Below are 8087 nucleotides of genomic sequence, written 5' to 3'. Positions count from 1 at the left end.
GCTTCCTTTGAGCTCTTAGTCCTGAAAAATCTAACACCTCACCTTCTGCCATAGTTATTGCTTCTCTTACTGAGCTCTTGCCCTGCTTACCAAGAAAGCTCCTTTTGAGCGGAAACCATGTATTGAGTTTCTTTATTCTCCATTACACACTGCTTGGCATACAAAAGACACCAAATAAATTCTTGGTTATATAATTTTTGAAAATTGGAATAACATTTCCTAGGACACTAGTAAAGTAAAAGTTATGTTGTAAGAGATAGGATTGCTCGATTTTCTTGTATATCAAAAAGTTAGTTCAAACTAATGTTTTAGGGCCAGCAAGTCTTCCAGGGACTAATTTAAAGATGTTTATATTTTTATTTGATACCAGATATTTTAAATGTCTCATTCCAAATAATACCATGCCAATCTCTGAGTATAAATTTTATGAATAAATTTAAGAGTTGGAAAAGGAGACAGAAGCACTTTCTAGGGGAGGTGTCAGTGTTCTACCCAACCCTACAGCAAAGTGTAGATTACTGAAGAAGTGGTTGATTTCTGTCATTATCATAACTACTCCCATCATCTCATCAACATCCTCAATAATACATACTTTTGAGTGCCTATCATATAATAAGCTTATAAAGAATATGTGACTGAGAAGTTTACTATTTAAGTGGAAAGAAGGACAAATAAATCCCTTACAATTATACAGTGGAAGTAAGAAATGGATTCAAAGGATTAGATCTGATAGAGGGCCTGAAGAACTATGGATAGAGGTTCGTGACATTGTACAAGAGGCAGGGATCAAGACCATTCCCAAGAAAAAGAAATGCAAAAGGCAAAATGGTTGTTTGAAGGGGCCTTACAAATAGCTGAGAAAAGAAGAGAAGCTAAAGGCAAAAGAGAAAAGGAAAGATATACCCATTTAAATGCAGAGTTCCTAAGAATAGCAAGGAGAGATAAGAAAGCCTTCCTCAGTGATCAATGTAAAGAAATAGAGGAAAACCATGGAATGGGAAAGACTAGAGATATGTTCAAGAAAATCAGAGATACCAAGGGAACATTTCATGCAAAGATGGGCCTAATAAAGGACAGAAATGGTATGGACCTAACAGAAGCAGAAGATAATAAGTAGAGGTGGCAAGAATACACAGAGCTATACAAAAAAGATGTTCATGACCCAGATAACCACGATGGTGTGATTACTCACCTAGAGCCAGATGTACTGGAGTGTGACGTCAAATAGGCCTTAGGAAGCATCACTATGAACAAAGCTAGTGGAGGTGATGGAATTCCAGTTGAGCTATTTCAAATCCTAAAACATGATGCTGTGAAAGTGCTGCACTCAGTATGTCAGCAAATTTGGAAAACTCAGCAGTGGCCACAGGACTGGAAAAGGTCAGTTTTCATTCCAATCCCAAAGAAAGGCAAAGCCAAAGAATATTCAAACTACCACACAATGCACTCATTTCACACACTAGCAAAATAATTCTCAAAATTCTCCAAGCTAGGCTTCAACAGTATGTGAACAGTGAACGTTCCAGATATTCAAGCTGGATTTAGAAAATGCAGAAGAACCAGAAATCAAATTGCCAACATTCACTGGATCATCAAAAAAGCAAGAGATCCAGAAAAATATCTATTTCTGCTTTATTAACTATGCCAAAGCACTTGACATTGTGGATCACGACGAACTGGTAAATTCTTCAAGAGATGGGAATACCAGACCACCTTACCTGCCTCCTGAGAAATCTGTATGCAGATCAAGAAGCAACAGTTAGAACTGGACATGGAATAACAGACCAGTTCCAAATCAGGAAAGGAGTATGTCAAAGCTGTATGTTGTCACCCTGCTTATTTAACTTATATGCAGAGTACATCATGCGAAATGCTGGGCTGAATGAAGCACAAGCTGGAATCAAGATTGCCAGGAGAAATATCAATGACTTCAGATATGCAGATGACACCACCCTGATGGCAGAGAGGGAAGAGCAACTAAAGAACCTCTCAATGAAAGTGAAAGAGGAGAGTGAAAAAGTTGGGTTAAAACTCATCATTCAGAAAACTAAGATCATGGCATCCAGTCCCATCATTTCATAGCAAAGAGATGGGGATACAGTGGAAATAGTGAGAGACTTTATCTTTTTGGGCTCCAAAATCACTGCAGATGGTGGCTGCAGCCATGAAATTAAAAGATGCTTCCCTCTTGGAAGAAAAGCTATGACCAGCCTAGATAGCATATTAAAAAGCAGAGATATTACTTTGTCAACAAAGGTCCGCCTTGTTAAGGCTATGGTTTTTCCAGTGGTCAAGTATGGATGTGAGAGTTGGATTATAAAGAAAGCTGAGCACCGAAGTTGCTTTTGAACTGTGGTAATGGAGAAGACTCTTGAGATTCAACGAGTTAATCCTAAAGGAAATCAGTTCTGAATACTCATTGGAAGGACTGATGTTGAAGCTGAAACTCCAATACTTTGGCCACCTGATGTGAAGAATTGACTCATTGGAAAATACCCTGATGCTGGGAAAGATTGAAGGCAATAGGCGAAGGGGATGACAGAGGATGAGATGGTTGGATGGCATCACTGACGTGATGGACATGAGTTTGAGTAGGCTCTGGGAATTGGTGATGGACAGGGAAGCTTGGCGTGCTGTAATCCATGGGGTCACAAAGAGTCAGACACGACTGAACTGAACTGAACTGAAGGACAAACAAAAGGGCACTGACAGTGTCCCAAGAAAATGAAGAATGAGACTTCCTTGGTTGTGAAAAACATGTGCATCCCCAGAGGAAAGGCTCAGCTCAACAGGAAAGACCTAGCTCTTTAAAACTGGATTATGGCATTACTCCTGAAGAAACAACAGGACCTTCTCATTCTGGTAAAAACAGGAAATTTGTATTCCTATTCCTGGCAGAACTACTTGGTTGACTCCTTGCCACTTGCTTACAATCAGGCCCTGCTGATGAGTTTAAGGAGCTTTGATTTTCAAAATGGACTTGTAATCGCAGCTGTTGGAGGACCTAGGTCACAGCAACCTGGGGGTTGACATGAGGCTATAATTGTGTTAATTTCCTAGCATTGCTATAACATGGTCCCCAAGACTGAGCAGCTTACCAAACAGAAATGTATTATCCCATATTTCTGGAGTCTGTAAGCCCAAGATCAGATGTTGGCTAGATTGATTCCTTCTGTGACCGTGAGGAAGAGTGCCTCTCCCCTAGTAATTGCAATCTTTGGCATTTTTTGGTTTGTAGACTTGATACTTCAGTGTCTCCAGAGTTCTCCCGGTGTGCATGTCTGTGTCCAAATTTACCCCTTTTATGAGGACAGGAGTCATTTTTGATTAGGGCCCACCTTACTCTGGTATAATGTCAACTTAACTATGTCTGCATCTGCCCTATTTCCAGATAGGATCACATTCTGAGGCCCTGGGGTGTTAGGACGTCAGCATACAAATGTGGGAGAAAACAGAGGATTCAACCCATTACAGTAGTAAAACCCCATATTTTGCTATCACCACCTCTCCTGCCACAGATGAGGTTTCCTAGTGTTCTTGTCTCCTGGGCTGTGCTGTGCTTAGTTGCTCAGTCGTGTCTGACTCTTTGCAACCCCATGGACTGTAGCCCACCAGGCTCCTCTGTGCATGTGGATTCTCCAGACAAGAATACTGGAGTGGGTTGCCATGCCCTCCTCCAGGGGATTTTCCCAACCCCGGAATCAAACCCAGGTCTCCCGCATTATAGGCAGGTTCTTTACCATCTGAGCCGCCAGGGAAGCCCAAGAATACTGGAATAGGCAGCCTAGCCCTTTTCTAGGGCATCTTCCCAACCCAGGAATCAAACCAGGGTTTTCTGCATTGCAAGTGGATTCTTTACCAGCCGAGTCCCCTGCTCAATGTCCCTGTCTCCTAGTCCCCTGCTAAATGTCCTCCAGGTATTTCTGAGTGAATGGTGATGTTCTCAGAAATACCTGTCAGATACTGCTTGCTCTCTGCTGTCACCAACAGTCTGCTTCTTCCCTTGGGCACAGGTGACTCTCCTGGGTACCAACACCTGTGCCATGGGTCCTTCAGTCCACAGACCCTTGGCACACTGGCACTCCTACAACTTTGCAGTCGTCTTCATGCAAAGGGCTTTGTGAAGTGCAGAGAAGCTTCTTTCCCCCATGATCCTTACATGGTACATGCCGTCAGAGCGTCATTGAAGCAGGATAGCCTACATGCTGGCTGATTACGTCACAAAGCTTTTAGTGAAAACGGAGACCATGCTATACTTGGACTGACTGAGTCCACTGATGTCTCAGGCCCAGGGATCAAGCCAGCCCTGCCTTCTTGCCTTTGCGTTCCAACAGCATGAGCTCTTTTCCAGAAGGTGTTTATGTCCTGCATGCAAATCCTTTCCCTTTAGGCATCCCAAGCCCCACCATTGAACTAGACATCCTTAGGCAGTGCGGATTATGTAAAGTGGTGATATTTATCTTTGGATCTTCTTGGAGTTTTTCATTTCCCTCTTAGCAACCTCCCTTCCACTTTTACATGTGTCTATGTTTGCAAGGGCATGTGCATACTACATGTCATCTTGGGGCTTTCTCTCAAATTTCTAGCTTGAGGGTTTCACTTCTGCCCTCATTTATTATAGTGGTGGTGGTTTAGTTGCTAAGTCATGTCCGACTCTTGTGATTCCAGGGACTGGAGCCTGCCAGGCTCCTCTGTCCTTGGGATTTCCCAGGCAAGATTGCATCTCAGAACAACAGTATTTATCAAGCAAGCCCAGGGGGACAGTTAGAAGTAAGATTACAAGAGATGACAGTCACCCTTGTGAAACCTTCTTTGCCTCATATTCAACAGATGTTTCAGATAGCTGGATGAGACGAACAAATTGCTAAAATGAAACTGAGATAGCATCTCTCTTCAATACATCAAGATGCTTTGATAAAAGAAAAAGCACAAACAGGAAAGGCAAACTGCATGCTCAGAATCACTGGGACGTCTAGAAGGATGACATGAGCTCCTGGGTGAGGCTAGTTTATTTACTTGTGAAGCTTGAATGTTAGGATTATAGCTCAGATGTGATGCCCAGTGTGATTTAGAGCCCAGGTGGAATAGCAATCTGTAGGACAATTAGAGCAGGAAGCCAGGAGGAGAGACGCTGGTCACAATATGCCTGGACTCAGGTTTCCCCCAACCATAGCAGCCATGTGCATCAGGCTTTGGAAGCCCCTGGCGAGGTGACTGTCTGTGTAAGCAACAAGTACAGGGCATGAGTGTGAGGGACTGACTCCATTTAGATGCTGTTTCACAAACACACATAAAAAAGTTACAGTTTAAAGAAAATGTTGCTTATAATACATGCATACATGGATGTTTCTGTTTTCAGTGTTTGAAAAATGGAAACTCCTGTGTCCATCTCAGAAATTCTATATCAGGCTTCGGGGCTGGGATTTGCATTATTTACTCACATGCCAGGAGATTCTGATGAAGCCCATCAGGAGGCAAGGTTTGGAGATCGGAGTTCTAGTGTTTTACCTAAAACATCAAAAATGACATGTTGATAAGCACATAACTTGTGAATGAAGGTCCTTAGCCACACTTGCTATGCTCTTTCATTACAGCCGTTTCTAGATGCATTCACTGGCATAAGAATCAATAATTTCATACTTAGACAAATTACAAAAATAAAAATACTACAGGTCCTCTTTATTTACCATGCTCCTTTTAGTTTCCTTTGCTTTACTTTTTGTGCTGTCTCTCTTTCTGCGTGCAAACACACATACACACACATCTTTTCTTCTGAGTTATTTGAGGCTAAGTTATGAACTTGGGGAAAGTGCGGGAGATGGTGAGGGACAGGGAAACCTGGTGTGCTGCAGTCCATGGGGTTGCAAGGGGTTGGGCATGACTGGGCGACTGAACAACAGCAACACTGTGTACATCACAGCCTTTTCAGTTCAGTTCAGTTCAGTCGCTCAGTCGTGTCCGACTCTTTGTTACCCCATGAATCGCAGCATGCCAGGCCTCCCTGTCCATCACCAACTCCCGGAGCTCACTCAAACTCACGTCCATCGAGTTGGTGATGCCATCCAGCCATCTCGTCCTCTGTCGTCCCCTTCTCCTCCTGCCCCCAATCCCTCCCAGCATCAGAGTTTTTTCCAATGAGTCAACTCTTCACATGAGGTGGCCAAAGTACTGGAGTTTCAGCTTTAGCATCAGTCCTTCCAAAGAACACCCAGGACTGATCTCCTTTAGAATGGACTGGTTGGATCTCCTTGTAGTCCAAGGGGCTCTGAAGAGTCTTCTCCAACACCACAGTTCAAAAGCATCAATTCTTCGGAGCTCAGCTTTCTTCACAGTCCAACTCTCACATCCATACATGACCACTGGAAAAACCATAGCCTTGACTAGACGGACCTTTGTTGGCAAAGTAATATCTCTGTTTTTCAATATGCTATCAAGGTTGGTCGTAACTTTCCTTCCAAGAGGTTTTTTACTTCTTCCTAAACTCTTCACTGTGTATTTCCTCAGAATAGGGACATTATCTTACATCCACACCGTACAGTTATCCATTTTGGCGATTTTAACATTGATAAAATATTTTACCTCTCCTGCCGTTTGTGTTTCAGTTTTATCAGCTGACCTTAGCAATGTTTTTTAGAGTGTTTTCCTTCCAGGATCGGATCCCTGTAGGGTCAGGAATTGCATTTCATTGTCCTGTCTCTTTAATTTTTCTATTGAGTCTGGGTATTTCCACAGGCTTTCTTTGTGTTTTAGGAACATTTTGAAGAATACAGTCACCCCACAGCCCTACTTCTTTTTGTGAAAGCTTCTCATTCGGGGCTTCAGTGATGTTTCACTGAGATTGGATGCAGTTGACAATGCATTCCATGCTGATGGACTATGTAGGGGATGTAGTCCTTCTCAGGGCACCATATCTGCAGACATGCAGTGGTCACCTAGCCTCATTGGTGATGTTAATATTAGTCACTTGGTTGATATCTGCACTATTTAATTACTATTTTTTTCTCCCTTGCAACTAATAAACAGATGACACTTGAAGATCATGCGTATATTCTATTGCTGTTGTTCAGTTGCTAAGTCGTGTCTGGTGTCCGACTCATTGAACTCTAGCACACCAGGTTTCCTTGTCTTTCACTGTCTTGTGGAGTTTGCTCAAACTCATGTCCACTGCAGAGAAGGCAATGGCACCCCACTCTGGTACTCTTGCCTGCAAAACCCCATGGACTGAGGAACCTGGTGGGCTGCAGTCCATGGGGTCACTAAGAGTCAGACATGACTGAGCGACTTCACTTTCACGTTTCACTTTCATGCATTGGAGAAGGGAATGGCAACCCACTCCAGTGTTCTTGCCTGGAGAACCCCAGGGACGGGGGAGCCCGGTGGGCTGCTGTCTATTGGGTCGCACAGAGTCGGACACAGCTGAAGCGACTTAGCAGCAGCAGCAGCATGTCCACTGAGTCAGTGATGCTCTCTAACCATCTCATCCTCTGCCACCCTCTTCTCCTTTAGCTCTCAATCTTTCTCAGAATCAGGGTCTTTTCCAATGAGTCAGCTCTTCTCATCAGGTGGTGTAAGTATTGGAGCTTTAGTTAGTTTCAGCATCAGTCCTTCCAATGAATGTTCAATATTGATTTCCCCTACTAATAAAGGAGGGGTGGGGGAAGACGTGAATTCGTATTACCTTTACCAACATGGTCTAGTGCAGTTATTTCTTAAGCTCCTTCACACCCCCAGGCACCTGCTGTTGCCCATCCTGGCTAATGTCAGTGGCACTGCCTTGCTCACCAGCCTTGCCCACTACAGGTTACTGGATGAGGCAGGATTCAAATCTCACCTGGGATGCCTCTTTCCTCAGCTTCCTTTTTTTTTTTTTTCCCAGGAGGATGCTTCATGCCTAAGCCTCCCCTCTGGTCCTTATATCCATGTTACTTTTTTTTCTGTTCCCATCATCCGTTCTTACCGTTTCCAACAGGAGAACTCATGGATACTGGAAATAAAAAGCCCAACTGTGACAGAAAGATAAATGATGACAGTCTGCTTGTTTTACCCTTTATGGGGCTGGGGACCAAAAGCTCTCGTTCCATTTTTGA

This window comes from Bos indicus, chromosome 1, assembly GCF_029378745.1.
Source record: "Bos indicus isolate NIAB-ARS_2022 breed Sahiwal x Tharparkar chromosome 1, NIAB-ARS_B.indTharparkar_mat_pri_1.0, whole genome shotgun sequence".
Taxonomy (NCBI): Eukaryota; Metazoa; Chordata; class Mammalia; order Artiodactyla; family Bovidae; genus Bos; species Bos indicus.
This window is presented reverse-complemented; position numbering follows the sequence as displayed.